The sequence below is a fragment of the Kryptolebias marmoratus genome, linkage group LG24, assembly GCF_001649575.2.
Source record: "Kryptolebias marmoratus isolate JLee-2015 linkage group LG24, ASM164957v2, whole genome shotgun sequence".
NCBI lineage: Eukaryota > Metazoa > Chordata > Actinopteri > Cyprinodontiformes > Rivulidae > Kryptolebias > Kryptolebias marmoratus.
The window spans coordinates 21,037,410-21,064,331 of record NC_051453.1 but is presented as its reverse complement, the minus strand read 5'-3'; the positions used below and the strand labels follow the sequence as shown (position 1 = coordinate 21,064,331).

Sequence of the window (26,922 nt, the reverse complement as noted above, 5' to 3'; positions counted from 1 at the left end):
CTAAACATCCATTACATTTCTGTTTGCTAAGGTTGCTTAGACTACAAAGATGCATGTTAGGTTAATTGGTCACTCTAAATTGAGTAAGAGTGTGAATGGTTGTTTGTCTTGTTTGTCTCTATGTGTCCCTGTGATGGACTTGCAATCTGTCCAGGGTGTCCCCATCCTCTCACACAGTGACTGCTGGAGAAATACACCAGCTCCCCGAGACCCAGCATGGCAAAGTAGGTAAAGAAAATGGAAGGATGGATGGATGATTCCAGAAGTTAATCATTTGTAGATGTACATATTTATCACATTTTCATCTTCTTCAGCTCGTGATAAGTATCTTTATTCTCCATCTAGCTTAGATTAAACTGCAGTAAAAGCTTGATTTGCATTTTATGCAACCAAAACAACCAGCTATCTTGGAAAATGATTTCTTCCAAGACATTTTGCACCATAAGTAAAAACTTTTTTTTTTCTTTTTTTTTTTTTGTTATTCTGTGTAAAGAAAAATAGTTGGAAAACTGCCACATAATGTCCTAGTTTATTCTCATTTATTAAGTCTCAGGAAAACAACAAAAATATCAAGACAAAACTTTGGCGAAAAAAGTTATGATTCATAACAAAGAAATTTAGTCCATACCATTCACGTCAAACTCATGTTTTTGAATTTATTTAATTCTTGGAATACCTTCTAGATGAAAGGTGTGTTTCTACATGATTACATTTATGAATTAGTCAGAGCAGCTGTCACTCAGTTCCTCTTTCTTTGTGGCAAATATCCACATTCTTCATTTAGCTTCAGGTGTTCATTCTACCGTGCGACAGCTGCTGTTGTGAGTGGGCCCCACTCTAAAAGCCCATCCAGACATAGATGAGGAGCAATGGTGACCTTTAATTTCATTCAGACTGTGTACAAATGACTTCAGCATAGCCCACTTAGGGAAGAAAAAAAAAAACATGTGAAAGAAAGTCTTTGCAAGATTGTAGCTAGTCTGGGTTTCAGCAGACTGGCATTATCTACTCCCCAGGTTTAATGACTTCCCGCCGAGAGGAGCCGCAGTGAGAGCCTTGGCAGTCAGTCTAAGAATAGCATTAGACACAGGGTTATCTGGGCATTACACTCACTGTAACATGCAATTAACTCTACTCGTCCATTTTCATTATACAATTATTCATTAATGTCAGTTTAATTTTATGCATTGTTCTACATGACCAAAGCCTGATTATGGGGCCCTTGCACTCCAATATCCCAAGTTAACCGGTGCCAGCCTCACTTGCAGGCCGCCTAATTGCAATTTAGCCCTAGACAGCATCTCCCTCTTTAGACCTTCCATAATGGAACAACTGATTCACAGACAGGTAACGATTGGAAAGACAAAGTGCTTCTCTCGGTGAATGGGAAAACAAATGCACCGCTGCTAAGCTGTTTTCTTTGTGATAGCACCAAGGGCTGCCCTTTGAATTCAGAGAGGAACAAGAGCTAATGTGTTTCCTTAAATCCTATTTGTCTTCCAATTCCATCTCCATACAGAGATGAGAAGAGCACATTAAATCACACAAGAATGTCTATACTATATAGGAGCAACAGAATAAAAGGTTTGGGTGGAGAACAGTATGTACTGGCCACGTCAAAGTGATGGACATATGGAAGTTTCACTTTGTAAATGAGTATAAATGTACAATCTAAAATACAAATATAGCCCCTTTTTGCTTTGCATGTGGTTTTCTTTTAGATGAACTTATATGTCTTTCTTAATCGCGGCAATAGCTTAGTTATAGGTGTCCATCTAAGGATTACTTTCTGAGAGTTTCAATAAAATTCTTTAAGTGGTTTATGAGATATTTTGCTAAAAGAAGAACAAGCACACACAGACGGCCTTTCATAGTGGAGGGCAATAACAAAAAAACAATTAAAAATAAAACAAATCAAACAGGAATTGAACTCAAGTCTTCTGCACTGACCAAATGTCCCAGTCTTCTCTCAATGGGACTTGAAGGCAGTAGGACAAGGTTATTTTTGTATTTTTGGAACCAGAGTCTGTGTAGTATGGATGTGGGTCTTTAAGTCCCGCCAAATCCCCCTCGCACAGTCATGAAGGTACAAAAGTTTCTTTTAGGCTTGAAATAACTAATTACAGCTTAATGTATTAGAAAAGGGAACATTTGAACAAACAGCAGCAACTATGTCAATCAACAAGAGTCAACATTGGAAAAAAAAATTAAGGTCTATCTTTTAGTTTACCAAGGGTCATGTCCTACTTGTTTACATGAAGGGGACAGGACAAGGGTTTCCAACTGTTCCTCAAAATAAGGATTTGAATACCGCATTTCTAAACTTAAAAGATGTGTTCCTTATTAAGTAGATAAGGGACAAATTTTGTTGCTTATGTTAAAGATCCAGTGCAAATCTGTTGATAAATGATAAATGAACCAAATGAAACAGTGATGTTGTTTAATTAGAGCTGAAGAATCATGTTTTATGTATTTTTTTCTGCAGGGAAATATATTAGAGAAATTCACGTTGGTTATTTGTAGCTATTAAAAAGTACATTGTTTAAGCTGCTTTTTGTCTAATAAATTCAACAACATTTTTTTAAAGCAACAACATATATCAAGCAAAGTAGATTCCATTTTCTGTGAAAATACACCGTAGATGCTGAATGATGGCTAAAATTTTCTGAATAAGCTGAAACCGAGTTGTTAAAGCTGAAAGTAGCAGAGTTCTGGTTTGGAAGCAAACAGGAGCAAAACACTAGCTGAAAGGTAAAAGCAGCCAAATGCTAGCTAAAAGAAATAACACTGACACTGATTCTTGTCTTTTTTTTTTTTTTTGCTGTTGTTGTTGTTGTTGTTGTTTATCATTTCCAACACGAGCCAGCATATTTGTCTGGTAAATGTTCAGGTAATGCATTTTCCTTGATGACATCATTCTTAGTAGAAAGGACATCCCACAACTAAATATCACTGAGATAAAAAAAAAGTCCCTCTGTGCCACCCTGTCCAGTTAGTGCTCATTATTTTTAAATGCTGAAAATTGGCAACCCTTGACATGACAGAAACCTTGTACTGGAACCAGCCTACAGGGAAGCTGGTGTCATTCCGGCTTCAGCTTCTGGGTTCACAATGGAGGTCCAGATGTGGTCGAAGGCTGCGATTCTCAAGTCACTCCAGACCTGTCCCACATAATATTGCATTGCATTGAAATGCATTGGTAGGGTGTAATAAAGATCGGCGTGACTCCTTAAATACAGAGAGAGCGTACGGGTTGAGAAAAGAGCAAGCTTGTGTCCATATGCTCAGTGTGGGAGTGTACCCACCGGGATGGTAACTGTATCAACTGGTATCCTAAGGCCAGGAGGTTCAGAGAGACTAGAGGAGGAGCTGTCTTCTGTCTCTGAAGCAGCACTGCTTTATTAAAACAAAAAAAAAACAAATATTCAATAAATAAGTGGTAGTGAATGAGTATAGATCTTTACTCAATTAGTCTGGGTCAGTAGTTCTAAAATGATTTTGTAACAATGCAATGAAAACAGTTTATGTTTTGACAGGGCACAGATTTTGTTTGTAACAATGAATGCTCAATTTTATTTGTTTTGTCATAAGACTATCGGTTTATTTTTCTTTCAAACCAAGCTTTTTATGGCAGGTGAAGAAGAGAAGATAGTAGAGATGGAGGACGGACAAAGTGAGCTGATGACATGCAAGTTTTCTGGTCTGTGGGAGGAAACCGCAGTGCCCGAAGTCAACCCACGCACGCACCGGGAGAACACGCAAACTCCACCCAGCAACGCCCATTGTCAAGAGGCGATCCTGCAACTTCGTTACTGGGAGGCAACAGCTTTAACCACCGTGACACCCAGGCATGATGAAGTTAATCTCATTTATGTTAAAATCTTGCATAAAACTACATCAAGCATCAAGGTTTAGTATAAAAACTTAAACCAGCTTAGGTTCACAATCAAACAATTGTAGGCAATTGGTGCAATTGTGTTTGGTTGTAAATAAATATAATAAATAAATAATATAAAATATAATATGTGCACCAATTCACAATTCACAGGTTGCTCTTACAACAATGTGGCCTGTCTACTCTAATGCTAGATTCAGATTCAGTCTTGATATATTAAAATAATCCATGCAATTGGGATTCTCAACTTGAGATATTCTTATTGTAGAGCAAATCTGTTCTGGCATATGTTAGCAGCCATCTTCTCTATATGGTATGCCTGAGATGCCACAACAAGACAAAAAAATAATAATAATATAAATAAATATGGTAAAAAAAAGTTGGTTTAATGTTCCAGACCTTATCTAGATATCAGATTTTTTAAAACAGATCATATAGAGAACCCCTGGTCTCTGCCACTAGACAGTCTTATCATTAAAGACATAAATGCTAGTTGTTTTTATATTACAGGTTTTGCTTCTCAACTTTAGAACATAATCAGGCACCCATGAACACAGAATCTGCTATGCAGCCTCTACCTTCTCTTCTTTCTTAATGCATACCTGGAAGCTAAAACTGGTCATTTTGGCTTCAGGTTTAGCACACGGGGTTCACATGAAATTAAAATATTTAACAGGAAAGGTGGAAGGAACATGTTGGAAACTCAAGAGAGAATAACAAGGGACAGCATGGAGAAATATCACAATTTACTCCATTTGTACCTCAAAGGCATGATAATTCTAAAAATTGATCAAGTATATTGACGTTGCTGAATTACTTAATTTTGGCTGGAAGTGCTGGATGGAGGCACAAACAAACCAGCACTGAAATCTCTTGAGCTGTTCTTGCTGTTTGGCTAAAAAAAGGCTCTGACTGACCTTTCAGTTCCACCCATCTGATGGTAATTAGGTGCTGCAATCCCAGTGTTTATGAAGGTATTACCACAACAACTGTTTGGGCTTTTCCTCCCATCCTGTCTTTGTCCTCTGATGTCTTTCACAACTTGCGGTGACTTGTGTAAAATATCAAAGGCCTAGCATTCCTTGAAGGAATGCATATCGCCTGCCGCCTTTCATGCCAGAGTTGTAGCCGTTTTGGTCAAAACTTGTAAATAATGTTAAGTGCAATATCACAAGATGTCACACTCAATGTATGTGTTGGAAATAACACTCAGCTACACCCACAACAAATTTTAGCTCAATATTGGTAAAACTCACCGAGTTATAGCTATTTTTGTGGTTGTTAAGGTTGCTTAGTTATGGCATTCCTTTTGATTTGGGTTGACCCCAATAGTTTTTTGGGGTTTGATTATTTCCTGAAAATGTAATTAAAATCTTTCCAGTGGTTAGTGAGATAATTTGCTAACAGACAAACAGAGTCGACCCCAACATTTAATGCCAATGTTTTAAGTAAAGATCATGTGCAATGATAAGCACTTGGAGTATGTGTTGTGAATGACTCAGCTACAACTACACTAAAATTTAGCACTGTAGCACTCTGTAAACTTGACTGAAAGATAGTTCCTAATTTTTCTAACATCAGCTGGCTGTAACACCCATCTTAATTTGGATTGGCTCCAGAAGTTAATGAATTGTAGATGTACATCCAGTGAATATTTTCTGAAGTTTTCATAAAAATCTGTCCATTGGTTTATGAGATAATATGTTAACAGACAGGCAGTGTTGACAACAAATAGTTAATGACAAAACTTTAAACAAAATTTTATGCAATGTCTTTGCACTCAGAATCTGTGGTTGGGGAGAAGTGTTGGCTATTACCATACCAATTTCTATGTCAATATCTGTAAAACCGATTGAATGAAAGCCTTCGTTGTATTTTCTACAGCCAGCTGGCTGTGGCAGCCATCTTGAATCAGTCTGACTCCAAAAGGTAATCAGTTTTAAATATGCACTGAATGATTACTTTTGCATGTTTTGTCAAAGTTCATCCATTGGTTCATGAGAAATTTCGCTAACACACACACACAAAAGAAAGACAAAAACAACCCAGAAAACTTGGCCTCATGCAACAAAATCATAAACCACAGGGACTATTTTTGTTCTACACACCTGACATCGAGCACATGATTAAAGAGTCCAAATGTGAGGGTGACCCCAGGCCAATTGGACCTGTCTTTCATGCACTGATTCACATCAAAGAGTCTCCGGCAAGACTCCTGAAGGCATACAGTATGTGATCAAAGCCCTCTCGTTTCTCTCAATTCTATTTTATGCTTGTTGTTCACATTATGTTTCAGAGTATCCATACAAATCACACAGATAATTGGGAGGGTAAGAGGCGTTTTAATTCCTCCAGAACCATGTTTCGTGCAGAAAACAAGAAATGTAATATAAGATAATGATTAATGTACTTTATTGCTGATTGACCATTGAAATGACCACTCTTTTATTCTTCTGCTCAGCAGACTTTCTAAGCAGTAGGGCAGCAATTATTGGTCATTTTCAGACAGCGAATAATCAAGGCCTTCAAAAGGAAAATTCAATAACAAGCACATAAAATATGAAAGGAAAGAAACAGCCAACTAGAGTCTTCACTCGGAATAAAAGAAGATGTGATTAGCATGGCCAAAAGGTTTACAACATTTTGTTTGAATATAATAGACATAATTACTTTCATGTTGAATTGAATTCCCTCCGCAACAATGTATCTGAATGAGGTGCAATATGTCTGGATTCAAAGTGAGATGGCTTTTTCTTCCTCCTCTTTGCTCACAGCGAGCAAGGATCATGTTGCAGCCTGTTTTTATTGTTATTTTTATAACTGTAAGAGAAGTCGTTCTTTGAGAAAAAAAAAAAAAGAAAAAAGCTTAACAATTAGTAGAATCAATTTTTGGCGGTTTCATCGATACATATATTCACACATTACTTTAAAGCTGTAAAATGATTCAGTATGTGTGATGCAAAATAACAGCTTTTACAGACCTCACAAGAGCTTCAGAGCTAATCAGCAGTAGTGCTCTTCATGGGGTTGGGTAAATTTGCGGCCCCCTCATACATCTCATTAGAGTGGATTCTTGTCAAACTCACACATCTGGCTCCATTTAATTTCATGCTAAGAGTTGAGATTGAAGTTCTATGTTTAGAAATCATCTATTTAATGTGTGATAAGTTGATTTGCAGCTCCTCAATAAAAGACCATGGTTGTTGTTTGAATGAATGAATGCATTTCTGTTTTGATACAATCGTGAAAGAAATTTTTAGAGTAAACAGCAAAATGCTTCAACTAAAGCAAAAAAAAAAAAAAATCAACTACGATTTGTGTTTGGTTGATTATTTCTTTGTTGTAACCATGCTTCTTGGCATTATACCATTAGAAAGCCTGTTTATTTTCCCTTAAATTTGCCACATTTGTCAGGAAAATAAGTTTGTGGGTTGAGCAGCAGAATTGAGTATGGTAAATGCATTGTACTTATATAGCACCTTTCTAACCAACTCAAAGCGCTTCACAACACATTCTGCCTTCATTTACCCATTCTTGCAGACATCCATGCAGCACTTTACTACATCTCTACAAAGTTAATCTGAATAAATCATCCTATAGAGTCTAATTAGTGCTTTAAACTCCATTCCTACACTGATGGGACACACATCAAAGGCAATGAGAGGTTCAGTGCTGCCAAGAATTGAACCTCAAACTCTCTCTATTGGAGGACAACTGCTCTAACCACTGAGCCACAGCCACCACCCTTTAGTATGAGAGCTTGCCAAATCTCTGACAATGCTAAACAGCTGATTCTGCTATTCACTGTTGTTAGGTGTTGTTTATAGGATTGGATGACTTAAGAAATGTCTTAATAAAAGGAAACATATTGACCTTTTAACAATTTAATAATTTAACAAACAGTGGCCTCAATAGCATGTAGAAGAACCATACACAGCCATAACAGCCTGGCACCTCCTCCTTATTGCTGCTCACCAGCTCATTCACACACTGCTGTTGGATGTCATCCCATTCTTCAAAAAACATTTGTTGTAAGTCAGCCAGTGTTTTTGTGCTAGTCACAAAAGAACAGCACGCCCAAGCTGATCCCACAGGGTTTCAATAGGCTTGAGGTCAGGACTGCAGGCAGGCCTATCCATCCTCTCCAGTCCCAAATTTTGGAGGAAGTATTTGATAAACACTGCTCTGTGAAGGCAAGGGTTGTTATCTTGGAGGATAGAGTTCGGTCCTACACTGTGGAGATGTGGAATTGCCATTGGTTGATCACAAATACTGCCAATCAGGCATCTGATTGTCAGCCCATGGGGTGCCAGAAGCTCAAAACAAGATTCAACAGCAGATTTGAACATGCTCCAAAAAACTTTGTGTGACAATTTTTCTCTTGAAATAGTCACAGAGTAAGTGCTGAACAAAGTGTGCCAATGTATGTACAATGTGTGTGGAGGGGAGCAACAAAATAGTGCACATGGCCTAGACTGTGCACTATTTTGAAAGGGAGGCTATGAGGGTCTGCATAGAAGACTCGGTAGCTTCAGGCATAATTCAGCCTTCCACTTTGCCTGTGGGGTTCTTCTTTGTTGAGAAGAAGGATAAGACTCTCCGACCATGTATTGACTTCCGTGGTCTAAACCAAATCACTTAAAAAAAAAAGTATCCTCTCCCCCTAATTGACTCGGTTCATGAAAGACTCCATTCTGCTACCGTTTTCTCTAAACTAGACTTGCGAAATGCCTACCATCTGGTTAGGATTAGGGAGGGGGACGAATGGAAGATGGCATTTAAGACTCCTTTGGGGCATTTTGAGTACCTGGTCATGCCTTTTGGGCTCACTAATACCCCGGCCGTCTTCCAAGCCCTGATCAACGATGTTTTGCAAGATTTCTTAAATGCGTTTGTTTTTGTGTATTTCAACGACATCTTGATTTTTTCACATAATCTGGAATCTCACAAGTCTCATGTTAGGGCAGTATTAAAGAGACTGTATGAGAACAAGCTATTCGTAAAAGCTGAGAAGTGCAATGTTCCCTCTGCTTCCTTTTTAGGATTCATTTTTGAGAAAAGCCGTTTCCGTACTGATCCGGAGAAGGTCCGTGCAGTCACCGAATGGCCCACACCCTCATGTCGCAAAGAGCTCCAACGCTTCCTAGGTTTCGTTAACTTCTATAGGAGGTTCATTAAGGACTATAGTCATGTGGCTTCTCCTCTAACCCAACTCACCTCCACTCTCCGCACCTTCTTGTGGACTTGGCTTTTGGTAAGCTTAAGGCTCTATTTTCTTCAGCACCCATTCTCTGTCACCTTGACCCATCGAAACAGTTCATCATGGAGGTGGACGCATCAGATACGGGGGTTGGGGCAGTTTTATCTCAACGCTCCTCTACTGACAATAAAATCCATCCCTGTGCTTTTTTTTTCTCAACGTTTGTGCTAGGAACAAAGCCCTTCATCAACACCCGGCCGGACTGCTACAACCTCTACCCGTTCCTGCTCGACCCTGGTCTCACATATCACTGGACTTCATTACTGGACTGCCCGTATCCGAAGGTAACACTGTCATACTTAACATTGTGGATCGTTTCTCCAAAGCCGTTCATTTCATTCCACTAGTAAAGTTACCTACTGCCTTTGAAACAGCTCAGATCCTGGTGACCCATGTCTTCCGTCTCCATGGGATCCCTTTAGATATTGTGTCCGATCGCAGAACTCAATTTGTTTCTCAAGTTTGGAAGGCTTTCTTGTAATGCAAGAATTAATGTAGCATACTTATAAAAAATAATATGCTGCAATATATCAATGTAAATGGTTGATACATAAAAATGTCAAATGGGCTATTTCTTCAGAAGGTAAGATGCGTCTCAAGAAGGAGCAGACAGAGAGTAGAAGTTTGCAGTTGCAGGTGCTTGTATTTAGAGCAAAGAAAATATATACATATTTACATTGGTGAAATCAATTATATGGCCATATGAAAATGTGGAAAAAAAAACAATCCCACAATTTATAAACAACAATCCCACAATTCATAAACAACAAACCAACACCCTTCAGTTCTTTCCCCCCAAGCTGGGGTTGGTTCAGGTCCCAAGCAAGTTACTTTTAAAGTGCTTAGTTTAGTCCAGGTTTTGGGCTGATAACCATCATATTGGAGTGGGGACAAAATTGTTCAGTTGGCTACAGGGAGGCTCCTACCAGCCTGGCAGGAGGAACAGAAATCTTCAGGCACAAATAGTGCAATCCTTTCCTTATGCTCTAGGCCTAGCCCTTCAGCTCGCCATCAACCTGGCCTATAAATATACATCATATAAATTAGTTGACATGAAATGTAAAAACAATCTAAACAAGTGCTCAATAAATATTTAAGGCACCTTATTGTTCTTCCAGTTAGTTATTCACAGCTAGTATGGGCGTCTAGATCTAAATAGAAGTTAGTAATTTCACAGCTACACAAAACAACCACTCAATGTCATCAATAAGCTAACCGCTAAGTGACACGCAGAAACACTCACCAGGTCCGCAGTTTCTATCTCATAAAATCCTTTCTATCATCTTTTCTCAGCTTGTGGTAGTCTGCTCCTGCAGCTCTGCTCCTCCCAATGTGTTTTGAGTCTAAATATTCAATCCAAATAGAACATTTTGGAGTCGTGCAATTTGTTTAGAGTACCAGTTAGTTAAAAAACACAAAGCAGGAACAAAAAGGGCAACAAATGGATGGTGTATTAGACTCAGAAAAAAAAGAAAAAAAACTGAGAAGAAAGTTTTAATTTGTTGTAATTTTTTAAAAATAAAATTATAATGTTGAGACTAGAGTCTGTGAGGATTTGGAATCTGCCTGCCCCGTGGGCGTTGCCTCTAACCTCCTCCTCACCAGGTGTTGCCGATTCCAGTGAAGAGCAGTTCCGGTATTTAAGCCCCTGGCTGATTCCAGATCTTCGCTGGAGCATCTTGCCACTTTGGTTAGAATATCAGCCACCAGGTTCTAACGTTTTGTGCTCTGCTATTGCGTTAACTTTGGTTATTGTGCTTTGCCTCTCGCCTCAGGTTTTTGTTAACGAGTCACTGCCTACAGGGACTTACCTTGTGCTGCTCGGACTAACTTACCTGTTTGGACTTCGGGACACCTTACCTCACGGACCACTCCTGGACTGCTCTGCTTCACTTCTGGGCCACGCTCACTCTCCAAGACCTGTAAGGAAATACATTCAGTTACTCTTTGTACAAATCAGGAAAAGACTACTACACAAAGATCAGTACCTGAGACTCACCTTGCTCCTTTCCTGTTTTCCAGATCCTCCTGACTGTGTACTGTAAATATTTACCACCTGTAAATAAAATTACTGGTTTTGGTTCCACTCCTTATGGCTAGACTCTGAATTATGTCAGAGTCTAAAGGAAGTAAACCTCATACTGTATATGTTCTTTTTATTATTATTGTAGTCAAGCATTATGGTTACACTTTAACTAGTTAAAATCACAATAGCTGTCAAAATACACCATTTTTCAATGTTTTAGATGAGAATTTTTTTTTTATCATCTATGACATAAATAACTATGTAATTTCTACTAAAAGTCAACAGCACAATTTCTAATGAAATTAGCAGATTCATGTTTTGTTGCCAACAATCAGGAGTTGTTTGTTTACATTCAGACATTGACGAGTACATTTTGGACAGTCTCGGCGTCTGATGGATTTAGAGTCATTAAAATAACCCATAGCTGTAAACAGAGTCAGAGGGAAAACGAGGGAATCAGATGCCAGGTCGAAAGAGGACAAAATCTCTCGTCTTCTGAAAAGAATTGGTGACTAAAAGCTGTAAGGATGAGAGTAGACAGATGTAGTCATATTAGAGAAGAACATTGAGTGGTGGAGAGCAATGAAGCAAAAGCTGGAGCTAAGATCATGTAGCAATAAGACGCCTCTGATCTGAAGTCACCTTTCTAGACTGTTCTGCCTAACTCTTTCTGCCATTCAAAACATCCTGTTCAAAGATTCTTCTGTTTTAGATATCAAATTCTTTCTTCATGTCACAAAAGATTTACTTCGTGCTTTAAAGTATTAACTTATTAAATCATTATTAAATGACTATAACTGTTTATATCAGGTTCAGATGATTTAGAGTAGTTTATTGGTGCCGGAATTCAGATATTACAAAAAAAAAAAAGTGTTAATTTTATTCTTGCTGTGTTGTTTGTTGATCTTGATTTTTTGTTGTACATTTTATATTGATTTATTTTCATATTTGTAATAAAATCCTAAAAGGCAATTTTGCTTTCTGTATTGATAACTTATTATGGTTGAAAGCCCTCTCAGTAGTCAAACAAATTCTGCCCCCAAGTGCTGAAATCTGATAAACAATGAGGAGGAATAAATTAGGTCATCTGTTAGGATTTCAGGTTTTTGCCAAATGAGAGCACCCAGGAGACGAACAGACACAGGAGACAAATGTACAGGATAAGTGAGTTTATTTGGGACCGGGGTTGGGGAGGGACCAGGATCTGACAAAAGGTAAGTCACTTGGGTTAGTCTCTCAGTTTGTTTGTGGTTCAGAGGTAAGTTCAAATGGAGGAGGCTTAAGGTGGGTGGCAAGGTGAGGGCGCGGGGGTGCGGTTCCAGGAATCCCAGGCGAGTATATACACAGTGGAGGTGAGTGGGGTCCCAGTGGCCGTGGTTCCCGATCCAGAAGGTGAGTATTTACACGGTGAAGATGAAGAGCTGGACACAGGTTGGTTTCCAGCTGAACTTCCAGGTTAAGTGTTTCCAGGCAAAGGCGTGTCGAGCAGAGACAGTAACTGGTGAGCACAACAGAGAACAAATACAGGTAAGTACTTTCAGAATTTTCTACACCAGGTTTCAGGCTGAGATTGTTTACCCAAGGTGCACGATGCATCAGCGACGAACTGCTCTCTGCCACTGCCTTAAGAACCCAGGAGCCTCGTGAAGGGAACCTGCTGCAGCTGAAAATAATTAGAGAGCCAGCCAATGAGAAGAACCGAGGAAACAGGGTGGGTCCAGGTGGCAGATTGCCACATCATCTAAATGTTGTTGACTTATACATTTGATTTGGTGGCTCCTTTTAACAAGAGCTAACATGTAAGTAAATGAGATGCGAGTATCACCCTTCTTTCATCTCATCTTTCTGCTACAGTCATACACAAATGAGCTGTGTCGAGATAGACCGAATTCAAACAGGAGAATTTCTGTAAATGAGCTTAACTGATTACAGAATTTAGTTGTTAATAAAGGTGAAGAATATTTGCTATTTTCTAATACATTCTATTTTTACAAAAACCCTTATATGTTTGAGTTACTTTAACCCCCATTCATTTAATGATAAAGAAATTCTGTTTGAAGCATAAAAATTCCATCAAAAACATAGAATAATCATGTATTCTGACAGCTATCATGGCTTTTTCCTGAAGCAGTCTGATGTCTACTTTATTACTCACTCAGCAACAAAACATAACATCAACCACTAAGCATTGACATCAAAATATTTTCAATCGGAAGCTTGAAAAAATGGCAGTGATAATGTTTTTGCCTGTCTCTGTGTACAAATGTGTTTGATTGTCTGTATTTATTGAAACTCTACGAAAGTAATCATTACCTTGGCCAAGGAGGTTATTTTTTCGTTAGTGTCTGTCTGTCTTTGTACAAGATTACTCAAAAAGTTACACAGTGATTTTCAGGAAATTTTCAGGAAACATCAAACATGGTACAAACATGCTACAAGGAACGAGTAGTTACATTTTGGTAGTGATCCAGTCAAAGGTCAAGGTCACAAGCACTTTTGATTTCAAGGTGACAGGGTCAAAGGCCAGCATCACAGGTGACCCCATGCTCTAACTCTGCAACAGTATAATGCAGGAATGTCAAACTGCACAGATGGACACCTCATGGGTCAAAGATGATGCTTGTTGACTTCAAGGTTCATGGGGTCAAAGTTTAAGATCACAGGTAAGTCCTTTGTTAAAAACTTGTCTACGCTCTTACATGTGACTCTTGTCTTACCTTTGCCAAGGAACTTGTGTTTTGGTTGTGTTCATTGGTTTGTTTGTCTGCCTGTTAGCAAAGATCGGGTAAAAACTAATGAACAGATTTGGATATAATTTTCAGGAAATGTTGGGGTTGGAACAAAAAACAATGAATTAAATTTTGTTGGTGATCCAGATTATGTTTTGGATTGCACTATTCATTTATCACGCTAATTGGATGTACATCTACAACTGATTCACTTTTGGAGTCAATCAAAGTCAAGATGGCCATCACAGCCAGCTGACTTTAAGAAACACCACAAAACCTTGATTGCAGCCAATTTTGCATATTATGCTAAAATTTATTGTAATTGTAACTCATCATCATACCCAACACATTTAGAGCGCTACATTTCACAATTTTGTTTTAATTAAAGCTTTGGCATTACCTGTTAAAATTAACTGTCTGTCAGCAAAATATATTCTGAGCCAATGGACACCATTGATTGAAACTCTTAAAATATAATTATTGATTGTAAATTTACAACTCCTTAACCAACACAAAATTGTCTACGACTTAGTCAGTTTTACAGATGTTGACAAAATAATAATGTAGTGGTAGCTGACAGTCAGCGTCAACAAATTCTTTGAGTACTAACACATCTCACGAGATCTCACAATATCACATGAGATTATGCATAACATAATTTACAAGGTTGGACTAAAATGGTTATCACTATGTTTCTTCTCAGCACAAGATGATTTATTTTAAAACTCTGGTATGAAATGTGGTGGACAATATACATTCCATCAAGGAATGCTAGGCCTTTAATTTGATAAGAGATACACTTCACAGAAATTCCCCAGCTCAGAATGGAGTCATAATAAAACCAGTTATCATGACTTAATCCTTGTAAAAAGGCAGCATCCCTGCGATGCACCAGTCTCTGTCATCCATGTTTTTGTTCCCAGAAAATGCAGAATAAAACTGCACAAATTACTTGTGCTCTTGGCTTTACATGATGATGTGAGGATTCAGAGTTCTGTCCCCGCCCTGCGGGCGGTGCCTGTTACTATTCCTCCACAGCTGCTGTCTATCTCCCTGATGAGCTCAGCCAGTATTTAAGCCTGCATCTGGACTCAGATCTTTGCTGGAGCATTGAGCCTTATGGGTTAGAGCCTCAGCCTCAGCCTCAGCCTCAGCCTCAGCCTCAGCCTCAGCCTCAGCCTCAGCCTCAGCCTCAGCCTCAGCCTCCTGTGGTTTTTGAGAGAAAGTTTTGCTATGTTGACCTTTGCATTTTTGTCCTTCCTTCTTTGTCTCAGGAACTGCTGTTCTGGCTATTGTAAATACCTGCCTGTTTGGATCTTCGGACGCACTTACCTGTCAGTGGATTACTGGATCCTCCTCCTGGACCTCGCTGTCTTCACGTCTCTCCACACTTCACACCTGTAAGAAAAAGAAACACAAACAATTACCTACGCTCTACTACTCGAAACTGAATCTGTACCCGAGACTCACCTTGCTCCCTTCCCACCATTTCAGATCCTCCTGGCCACCTGTCACCTTCGCACAATTTTGAAACCTGTAAATAAAATCCCTTACCTTTTTTACCTTGTCTCCGTGTCTGGTTTCCGGCTCCAGTCTTAAGACAAAACCTTGGTTTATGTCAGATGACGAGAAAACAATGACCTGATTGGGGTTTTAGAAAGTCCCCCCACCCCACTTCATCCTTTGGTGTAAGAGTCCAAGACAAGGCTTGTTGAGCTCAATGAACTGAAGCATGAAATGTGGCTTCAAACAAGTGATTACAGATCAATTTTTTAATAGTGCTCCATCTTTGAAAGGCAGTTTGAATTTTAAATGGAAAGCAAAAGCTTTAGTGTCTATGTTATTGCCAGTAAAAAAACATGTCTATCAGCGCAATCTCAGCACAAAATATTAGGCTTTTCTATTGCCCAAAGGCAATGTGTTTGCCCATATCTACTTTAAGCACAACACACTGCACCACATCTTTGCCTAAAACATTTGCATTAAGTTTTGGAGTCAACCCTGTTTGTCTGTTAGCAAAATATCTCATGAACCACTGGGCAGATTTAAATGAAACTCTCAGAAGGTACATTGTAAAAGCAGATTATTTACTACATATATACAGTATGTTGTCACAAGCTTGTACTGCTTAAAACAAAGTCGTTTTTTCTTTTAAAGGTACTCACTGCAATGCCATAAAGACAAGTAAAAAAAAACATAAGTATACGTATATATGTATGTAAAACTCCCATCTTGTCCTACTTTTCATGGGAGGTTCCTATTTACTTCATTCTCCACCACCCTTGGTGGAGTCTCCCACTCTGACTTTGGGACTCCCAGATGCCCCTGTACACTATTCCACCCAGTTGGTTATGGCATTCCATGTACGCTTTGCCTCCCATTATTGTGTGTCGGACTGTCTCAAGGCATTTTTACACAGCCTGCATCTTGGGTCCTGCCTGGTGTGATAGACCCCAGCCTCTTTTGCTCTTGTGCTGCCATGATTAGTGCCTCTGTGCTGTCCTTCAGTCCAGCCCTTTCTAGCCACTGGTAGGATTCGTTGATATCAGCCATTTCTTCAACCTGCCGGTGGTACACGCCATTCAGGGGCTTGTCCTTCCAGGGTGATTCCTCTTTCTCCTCTTCCACATTGGGTTTTTGCTGCCTGAGACATTTACTTAGCAGATCATTGGAGGCTTTTTTCCTGATGTACTCCAGGCCCTTTATTGTGGCTCTGATGTTCAGTTGTCCTCTGCCACCCTCTTTTCTCTTATTGTACAGTCTCAGGGTGCTGGACTTAGGGTGAAACCCTCTGTGCATTGTGAGGAGCGTTCGTGTCTTGATGTCAGTGGCTTCTATCTCCTCCTTTGGCCACGTTATTATACCAGCAGGGTATCTGATGACTGGCACCACATATGTGTTGATGGCTTTATTCTTACCATTCAACTGGCTCTTCAGGACCTAACCTTACTCTCTATAGATATTTGGTTGTGGCTGACTTCCTTGCGCCTGATCCTGGTTGCCATTTGTCTGCAGGATTCCAAGGTACTTGTAGCTGTCCTGGACATCTGCAATGTTTCCTTCAGGTAGTTCAACCCATTCAGTTGTGATCACCTTGCCTTCTTGGACATCATTCAGCTGCACTTATCAAGTCTGAATGAGGTAAATCAGTACATCAATGTCTCACCCTCTTTTGGCATACAGCTTGATGTCATCCATGTAGAAGAAGTGACTGATGACGATCATCTATCTATCTATCTATCTATCTATCTATCTATCTATCTATCTGGAAAACTAGTAGGCAAAACACTTTTGCATTTCACCTTTAATTTTACTCTAAATGCTAACAAAGTTTTACAAAATGAACAATATGTTGTACTGGGGGAAGCTGTAGATCAGTGGTTAGAGCAGTTGTCCTCCAATAGAGAGAGTTGGAGGTTTGATTCCTGGCTGTAGACACATGTTGAAGCATTCCTGGGCAAGGCACTAAACCCGATTGCCTCCAATGTGTGCCTCATCAGTGTATGAATGTAGTTTAAAGCACTGATTAGACTCTATAGTATGATTTATTCAGATTAGCTTTGTAAGGATGTAGTGGATGTGAGAATGTGAATAGTTGTTTGTCTTGTTAGCCTCTATGTGGCCCTGCGATGGACTTGCGACCTGTCAAGGGTGTCCTCACGCACGGTGACTGCTGGGGATAGGCACCAGCTCCCCGCAACCCGGAATGGAGAAGCGGGTAAAGAAAATGGATGGATGGATGTAGTGGAGTGATGTATGAATGTGTATGTAGATGGGTTAATGAGGGCACAGATTGTGTTGTAAAGCGCTTTGAGTAGCCTGGTTGGCTCGAAAGGTGCTATATAAGTACAGTTCATTTACCATTTACTGAAGAAGACATGAACTCATCAGGGACACAGTTGATTTTCTTTTCAGAATTTTTATGTTGTTCCCTGTTATCCATCTTTAGTATACAGTCTTCACTGCACATATAGAGTAAATGCTTGTTCTTAGACTTCCAAATTGACCTAAAAATCAAGTAACACTTGAAATTTGACCTGGAATTTTGAAATGGGAAATGTGTAGAAACCCTGACAAAAGTTTTGGAGCACAGGCAAATGATATATATAAAGCAGCTTTTGGCTTTTTAGGAAAATCAGTTTACCATTGGTTTGAGTGTTTCTTAGAATTTATACTCCATAGAAAAAATATGAGAAATTACTTGGCGTTTTTCTTAACCTTGATGCCAAGATAACCTTTTAGAGTGGAGCTTTTTCCCAGAAGACGTTTTATCTTGATGTAATAATGCAAGCACAGGTGTTACTAATAACATCAGTGATGGCTCCCTTCAGTTATGGTGCCATGACAACGATAATTCATAAACAGCTTACACCAGCGACGAGAGGGGTAAAACCTGTGTAAAAACAGATCCTACTTGTTAAGTTTTTAAGTTTTCTGTTTGTATTTTTTCTCTCTGTTATGTCTACATAAGTGAGTTTGCTCTGTTCACTTCGTTCTGAGGGCAGATGATAATGTTTTTGCCAGTGATTATGTGTGTTCCTCTTTGATAGCAAAATATCTCATAAACCCCTGGACAAATTTTAATGAATCTTGCGGAAATTAATCACTGGATGCATATTTACAACTGATTAACTGTTGGAGTTAGCCCAATTCAAGGTCGCTGCAACTACCAACTGAGTTTCAAAAACAGAAAATATATCTATAGTCCCATCAGTTTCACAAATGTTGACCTAAAACTTGGTATGGCATCTGATGAGACTGATCCCCAACACATATTTTGAGCACCAACACAAGATTTTTTGTTTAAAACTTTGCAATCAACTATTTGCGCTAAACTGGCTGTCTGTTGTTAATGTCTCATGAAACACTTGAGGAATTTGAATTAAACTTTCAGGAAATATTCACTGAACATCAAACTAAATTTAAATTGACCTTAACAACCAACTGACCTTGGACAACACAAAAATGGCTATAATTTAGTCAGTTTTACAAATACCATGTCACAATTTGGTATGGTTGTAAGTGAAAATCATATACAACACATATTCCAAGTACTACTCACTGTGCAAGATCTTTGCCTAAAACTTTGACACTGATGGACTCAACCCTGTTTGACAGATTGCAATGAAACTCCCAGAAAGTAAAAATTCGATGTACATGTACAACTCATTCATTGTTGGAGTCACTCAGACTCAAAATGGCTGCCACCACTAATCGACAAGCCAATACAGAAATGGTTGTAACAGTCAATTTTACAAACACTGAACTTCAACCTCATGTAGTAGTAGCTGAGAGTCCTTAACAACAGATACTCTGAGCGTAACAAGTCACAATATTGCGCTTAATGTTATTTTCCAAGTTTGACCAAAACAGCTTTAACTCTGTGATTTCTCAACATAAGATAGTCTAACATAGTCTAAAACTCTGGTGTGAAAAGAGGCGGGTGATATACATTCCTTTAATGAATGCTAGGCTTTTTGTTTTGTTTACTGTTCGTTGTTGAGCCATCATTATCCAGCCTGATTGGTGGGGACTGATTAACAGCTTTGATTACCACACACACACGCACACAGAGTTGTTTTTTTTTTTTTTTTTTTTTGTCTTTTAATTAAAGCCTGGCTCCCCTTACCTCTGGCTGCATTGTGAAGTAGTCTAATGAAAATGAATGAAGCACATCCCTCAGGGTGAGAGCACTCCATATAAGATTATAATTGTCAAGATGAAATTCTCCAAAACCAGCTTCAGCAAAGCAAACGTTCAAACACAAATTTTTAGATGGAATGTTCCCTCCTACATTGAATACATTCGTAATATTTTTTTATTGTTGCATTATTAATTCCAACTGTTAAATGATAAATGCCACTGTAGGAGAATGACACATTTATGCAATGGTTTGCCTTACTTCTTTCATAATCTAAAAGATTAAACAAGAACCATAAAAAAATATTTTTCTACTGAAAACTACAAATCAATTCAAATTTGATGTTATGTTTTTGTTTTTGTTTTTTTTTTTGAAAGAAGTGACATTTCAAAGATGCACTACTCATGCAGGGTACAGGAGAACAATTTATTTTGTAAATAAACATTATCATCCATCTTCACCTTTCAGCAGTCGTGGGCAATAAAGATAAAACAAGAACCACAAAAAAAAAAATCCACAAGGAACTAAAAATCATTGACTTTTGTTGCTTTTTCAAAATGTTGACATGCCAAAGTTGCATAACTCTTGCATAGTGCAGAACTATTTATTTTGTAATCAAAGCAAAAGGATAACTACAGCTGGAAGAAAACATGCAGCATTTAATCTGCACCTCATGGGCTACATTTCAGCATGTCTGTACAATTAGAGGACATATGGGAAAACATTAGCATGAGCACAGGAGGCCCCATAATGTTAATGGGAGTCTGAACTCTTCCTGTACCCACCCCCGTGGTTGCATGTGTTGATGTGGGCCCTCTGATTGTCCATTGAGAGTTGTTTACATTTCTTCAAAAGCTCCATTTAGTTTCTCCTGACAAGGTGGAATAAGTGACTTGGCCATGATGGATGGAGGCACCTGTCCTAATCGTGGCTCAAACTGTGCCCACTAGTGCACAATACATTGATAAATTGACAACAGTTGGGACATGCTCTGCTAGCAGGGAGAATGAGGACATCCGACTGCTCTCCATGTCAACACTGCACAATGTGGAGGTCCCCAAACAGCTGAAATAAAGGAATGAGCCCAGAGAGGGGGAGGGAGCATGGCTGTTAATGTTTGATCTCAGATGATAAAGGTTGCAGCTGTTTCAAAGGACAAAAACAATTCTCCAACATTTTAGTACTGGTAAAAAAGTATTTTTTGTGGAGAATAAAAAAAAACAACTAAATTTATCATTAAAAAAATATATTATACATTACAACAATATGTTTCCGTTAAGAACTGCATGTTCTTTATTTTGTTTAAAAAAACAAACAAAAAACAATTAACTCTATATTTTAAAGGTGGACCATCATTTATTTGTAATCAAACAAAGAAGCAAATGACAGAAATAACTAGAGAAATTACATTTTCTGTGCCGAGTGCTGCACTGAAATTTGTTGAAGAATGAATTCTTACAGTTGAAACAAGCAAAGCAAAAGCTGAAATCAGCTAAATGGTAGCTTACAGCTAAAATTAGCAAAACAGTAGGTACAATATAAAACCAGCAGAACAGTAGCTAAAAGTTGCAATGAGCTGAGCAGTAGTTGAAAGCCAAAATCAACAGAACAATTGCTAAAAGTTAAAACAAGCTGCATTGTAGTTAAAAGCAACAAGTTGAACTGTAGCTTAATATGTACATTAGCAAAACCATAGCTAGAAGCTAAAATTAACCAAACAGTAGCTAAAAGCAACACTTGTTTTGGTAGTTTTAAAGCTGCACCAAAAGCTATACATATACACTATATTATAGTTTTTGTAAATCAATATATTTTTTGTTAGGAAATGAGTTTTGGTTAAATCTTGAAAATAACATCAAATAACAGACATCAAAATTCAAAATAGTTCAGTATCTGTTGACATAGTTACTGTCATTTTTGATTTTGCTAAGGTTAGTCAGCTGTGGCGGCATTCTTGCGTTAAATCACAAGTTGAACAGTGGTAGATGTGCATCCAGTATTTACTTTCTGAAAGATTTATTAAAATCCAACCAGTGGTCCTAGAGATATTCTGCAGGCCTTGTTCTGGCATGACCCTCTTGGACTGCGTCAGGATGCAGCTTCTGGGTGGAAGCTCCCATGTCATGGATACACTTCCATTGCTGCCAGTTTAAACCACTTCAGTAATATTAAACTCATGAGTTTTAGTATTATCATTTAAGCCATACTTTCCAAAAGATTTCCTAAGAAAACAGAAATACTTTGTGTTCAACTTATGTCTATATAATTGTAATATAGGGCTAATATTGGAGGCACACACTGTCATCATGCATGGCAGCACACAAAAAATAAAAGACTTGTTTGCACTAATACATCCTGCTACATGCGAGCTGCAGTCACATATAAAATGCTCAGTGTATTTATGTTTGCTATATTGCTATGAATACCATTATCACAAGTTTCCTTGAGATGTGCAATACAATTTTCAGGTTATGTCACCCACTTCTAGCTCATGAAATTGTTGTTTACTTCTACCAAGGTACACCTTTCAGCATCTTTTTTTATTTTTAGACATCCTGTACACATACACGTTAAGTGTGGACAGATCCTAAAGGTTGACATTTGTCCTCCTACAACCTCAAAATGTGGTGTCATGGAAAGAGAAAATAAAGGAAATAAAGTGAGACTGGAAACCCAGTGTGTATTTTTGTGTCTTTTATTCAAAACAAAAAAAATAAATAAAGGGCTAGTCTAATAAATTTTGATATGATGCTATGTCAAATAGTTATCAGCAATAAGTTACTAGCTGTGACATCAGTCATGGAGTCGGGAGCATGGGGCAGAAGTCTTCATCCAGGCTAAGCTAATGACTAGCCAAATGAGGGCCAGTTGATCATTGTTTTTCACACTAACAGCTCTTTCTCAAAAATGAGATACCTCATTAAAGAATGCTACATTAGCTAAGATTAAACATCAACACTTTGGCATGACTCCATTTGTTAAGTTTGTCACTGTTTTCTCAACCAAACACTGTCTGTGTTACTACACAAATGTGCTGAGACAGACTGTGTTTTTGCCAATGGTACCAAGGCTGTGAATGTATCAGACCGTGTGATAAATACATCTAGTCAGTGCAAAGGGTAACTCAACTAGCGTCAGACTGAAGCATTTAGCAGCCTTGGCATCATCAGCATAAACAATGGCAAACTAAACAAACGGTGTTGTGCAAAAGTGTAGAGGTTTAATATTAGGAAATGTAGCAATCTTTCACATTAGTTTTTGAGAAATGGTTGTTTTATTAAGCAAACAATAAACAACAGGCCCTCTTTTGGTTAGCCATTAGCCTAGCCTGGATGAAGACTTCTGCCTCTTTCTCCACACTCCATGCTCTATGATTGATGATAAGCACTACTAATTATTATTATTTGACAGAACATCATTTCAAAAATGACCAGAGTATTTCTTAAAGAGTGATATCTGGTGATAATGAAAAAAATGTTGGTCTGGTTATGAATTTTAAGCTGACACAAGTTTGTAAAGGAAACATTTTACTTCGGATCTGAAACTCCCTGATTAATCTGACAATCTTGCTGAATTATTAACATTCTTTTGACCAAATGCCAAAGGAAAAATATTGATCAAAAATAGCCAAAACTGTCCAATTTCTTTCACTTGTAACACCTAAACTTAGATCCAACATAATTCCAAACATCCTGTTCAAAAGATTTTTATGTTTTAGATAAAGTTATAATAAAGCCCAGCTGGTGCCCCCTTGTAACAAAAGCTTAAAAAGTAGCAAAGGAAGTATCACCCTTCTTTCATCCTCTTGCTACAAGAACAGCTTTACACTTGCAGTAGAGGAGTTATCAGTAACACGGTCAAAACATTTGGCTCACAGTATAAAGAGTAAAGGGACAATCTGAGATTAGAAACCTGTCTGTATATTGAAATGACATGACTTCTTCAAAGGTCATTGGAGAGAAATGATAATCAATGTGGTGGACAAGTGGTTAGAGCTGTCGCCTCTCAGCAAGAAGGTCACAGGTTCACCTTCCACCTAGAGCCTTTCTGTGTGGAGTTTACATGTTCTCCTGTGCATGTGTGGGTTTTCTCCGGGTACTCTGGTTTCCTCCCACAAACCAAAAATATGCAGGTTAGGTTATTTGGTAACTCTAAATTATCACTTGTGCATGAATGGTTGTTTGACTCTATGTGAGATGGACTTGCGACCTGTCCAGGGTGTTCCCCACTTCTATCACAATGACCACTAAGCATAAGCAGTTTCCCTACAACCCCGCATGAAAAGGCAGGAAATTAATGGATAGATGGTTATCATTGCGCATTCACACTTGGCATTGTGGAAAATTAAAAATATAAAAAGAGTCTTTAAATCTTTATTCCAGAACTCCTTTGGCTTCATATGTCTAGAATGAAATGTAGAGATATTCAGATTTTTAAAATGCAAATTGCTTTCTTATAGTTCCGGATGGTATAGCTGAAAAATCAGTTTGAAATGTGCAGCATCAGTTCTGCTTACCTAAAATGAAACTTAAAGCTTGCTTGACATCCTCCTTGCTGCCTGTTTCACCGCAGTGTGACAAAAGGACCATAACAATCAGCAATGCCCTAATTATTTTTGGCATTCTGAACTGGCTCCAAAGGAGAAAAGACCAATTTGTTGCCTTTAAAATGCCTTTACCTTACTGTAAAGAGCCAATTATCCAACATGTCTGCTACCCACGAAGCTCACCATTACACCATTTCTGTCACTTCTTATGGAGAGAAACCCATTTTACACAATTAATAAGGATTCTTTGCAGCTTGCACTTCAAACACTGTTGATTGTGTTGTCTGAATGAGTGAGTCTGTCACGATCTACTGTGTGTATGTCTGCATTCGTTCTCTGTGAAATAGAAATAACCTACTTTAGATTATTTATTATTGCCCACTTCCAAAAAACAAAAGTTGGTAATAATGATTTTGCCCATGTCTGTGTGCTTGTGTCTGTTAGCAAAATATCTCATGAACCATTGGACAAACTTAATAAAAATGTTCCGCAAATAATTGCTAGATGTACTTCTACAGGTGATTTACTTTGGAAGAAAACCTATTTCAAGATGGCCACCACAGCCAACTCCTCCTACCCAACACAAATTGGCTATAATTCAGTCAATTTTACAGATATTGAGTAAAAATTTGGCATGGTGTAATGCTTGGGTTGTGTTTGAGGGTGGAGAGGAGGCAGCAGACTCATCAGGACAGTCAAAAACTCACAACCACACTGGTACTGGGATTTCCACAGTGTTTGTCCTTTAATAACAGACTCTTCACCAACCTTACAAAGCTCGGTTGAGCAGCTGCTGTTTTATCAAACATGAAAATAAGCAGAGTCCTAACAACCCGTAACGTCACTGAAGTTAGAGAGATAAAACATACATGTCCGTCTCAGTTAAAGTGTCGGTCTGTAGCACTTTTCTCCTTCACTCTCTACAGAGAAGCAGTGGCACATGCTTGTGACATCACTTGCAATACTAGGGTCTCTTAAAGAGACACTACACAATTACAGCTGTTACAGTGGTTGTAGCAGTGGTTGTAGACTCTATCAAGTTAAAAGCTTGAAACTGCTTAAAACTTTTGTATTACTGTTTGAGTCAACCCCGTTTGTTTTTAGAAAAATATCTTTTAAACCACTGGACAGATTTTAATGGAATTTACAAAAAGTAATCATTGGATGCACTTATACAATTAATTAAACTTTAAAAACATATTCCAAGTCAAGATGGCTACCACAGCTAATCCACATTAACCAGCATAAAAATGGCAATAACTTTACAGATATTGAGACTATATTTTGATGCAATGGGAGCTGAGAGTCATTCACAACTCAGTGACAAGGAAAACAGAAAGCCAATAGACAACTAAAACATGATAACAAGAACCGAAAGAAACCCCAAACAAAGAACCAAAAAACCAATAGACTGAAGACACTATAAGCTTTCGTAGCATATTCTAGGTTAGTGATGTCATTTTCCCAGGTTAAAGCCAGTGGATTTGCCTCTGACATAAATGTCACAAATGTTCTCAGTGAAGTTCAGTGCAGGCAGGTCACTGCTACCTGCTGAGCTCAGAAAAACCTCAGGGGATACACATTTAATACTAAAATTTACTTTTCTAGCACCAAGAAATAATAGTGAGATGTAATTTTGTACATTCAATAAATGTTATTATTGTTGTTGTTGCTTTAATTACATATTTATTCTCTTAGAGATTAATTAAACTTTAATGGATTTTTGTGTTACTTCTATTGGAACTTCTATGGAAACCAATCTCAGATTTTTTGTGCAGCAACGCTGGAGCAAACAGACAAATGTGCCTGAAAAAAACAGAACAAATATGCAATTAGAAACACAAAAAAACCATATAAATGCATTTGTGCATTAAAATATAATTTTATAGCACAATACATTAGGTTTTGGGTACAAACTATTTGACGAAGTGGTATTCATCTAGTCATCTTGATATTTATAACACAACTGACCACAACTTCTCATAAACCTGCCGGTACGCAGGTTTTAATTTCACTAACTGTAGGCTACCTCTGAATCTTATAAGCTACATTACCTTGCTAAAAACTGGACATTATAACTCTCTTGACTTCTTTTGACTGGGTCAACAATTTACTAAAAGGCATTGATTCTGTCTCAAACACAACCTGCATGAAGGTTTGTGGCTGCCCGATGAACAGGAGCAGCAAGGAAAAATGACAGGATTTTATGAAAAATAGGAAATTGCCAGTCTTTATGGAAGTATATTGTTAGCCCTGACCTTACCAGAAAAATATATCTAATATTATAAATCTATGCTGCTGTCCCTGATGGTAAGCAACAACATGTGATAAGTTCACTTTCACTGTAGATAATGACGTCACTTTGATGTGAAAAAATGGAAAATGGATGGTCTTTGCAGGGTCTTGATGAGGTCTTCAAGAACATATGAAGAACACAGTCGGCTCCTTATTAAGGGTGATAGACTAGAATGTGATAAATTCCTGATGGTCGTTGAGCCTGTGAAAGGGGTCTGAACACTCTGGCCTTATGTTTAGGCTATGACCATGATCAAGATCATGGAAACAACAAGTGGTATCTGTAGCAACATCCTGACCCAATCTAAGAGTCATGCCAGGGTGTGCATGACTCTGAGACATAGAGGTCTTTTTAATTTTGTTGAAATCCAGCCACATTCAAAGAGAGTAGCAGGGCAATCATCTCTGTGAGCTCTATGAGCAGGTTTATATCGAAAGGCATCCATGCTACTGAACAAAAGTCAAGAAGATACAATCATTGCAGGTATTCAAGAACTGCTTAGATGAGATGAAACATTTTAGTAAAGTTG

At 38.3% G+C, this 26,922-nt stretch overlaps 1 long non-coding RNA gene across 5 annotated transcripts in view; it reads left to right on the top strand.

Moving 5' to 3' along the window:
- LOC108241164 overlaps positions 1-22,223 on the top strand; it is a 31,876-nt gene extending 9,653 nt beyond the window's left edge. The window contains exons 2-6 of one of the 5 annotated variants that reach the window (XR_005232827.1): positions 8,938-9,149; positions 9,327-9,439; positions 10,761-10,845; positions 10,931-15,310; positions 15,405-22,223. This is a non-coding gene — a long non-coding RNA (uncharacterized LOC108241164). Of the gene's footprint in view, positions 1-8,937; positions 9,150-9,326; positions 15,311-15,404 lie in introns of all 5 variants that reach the window. The other 4 variants (XR_005232825.1, XR_005232826.1, XR_005232824.1 and 1 more) reach the window with 4 other exon arrangements.
- The last annotated feature ends 4,699 nt before the right edge of the window (positions 22,224-26,922 follow it).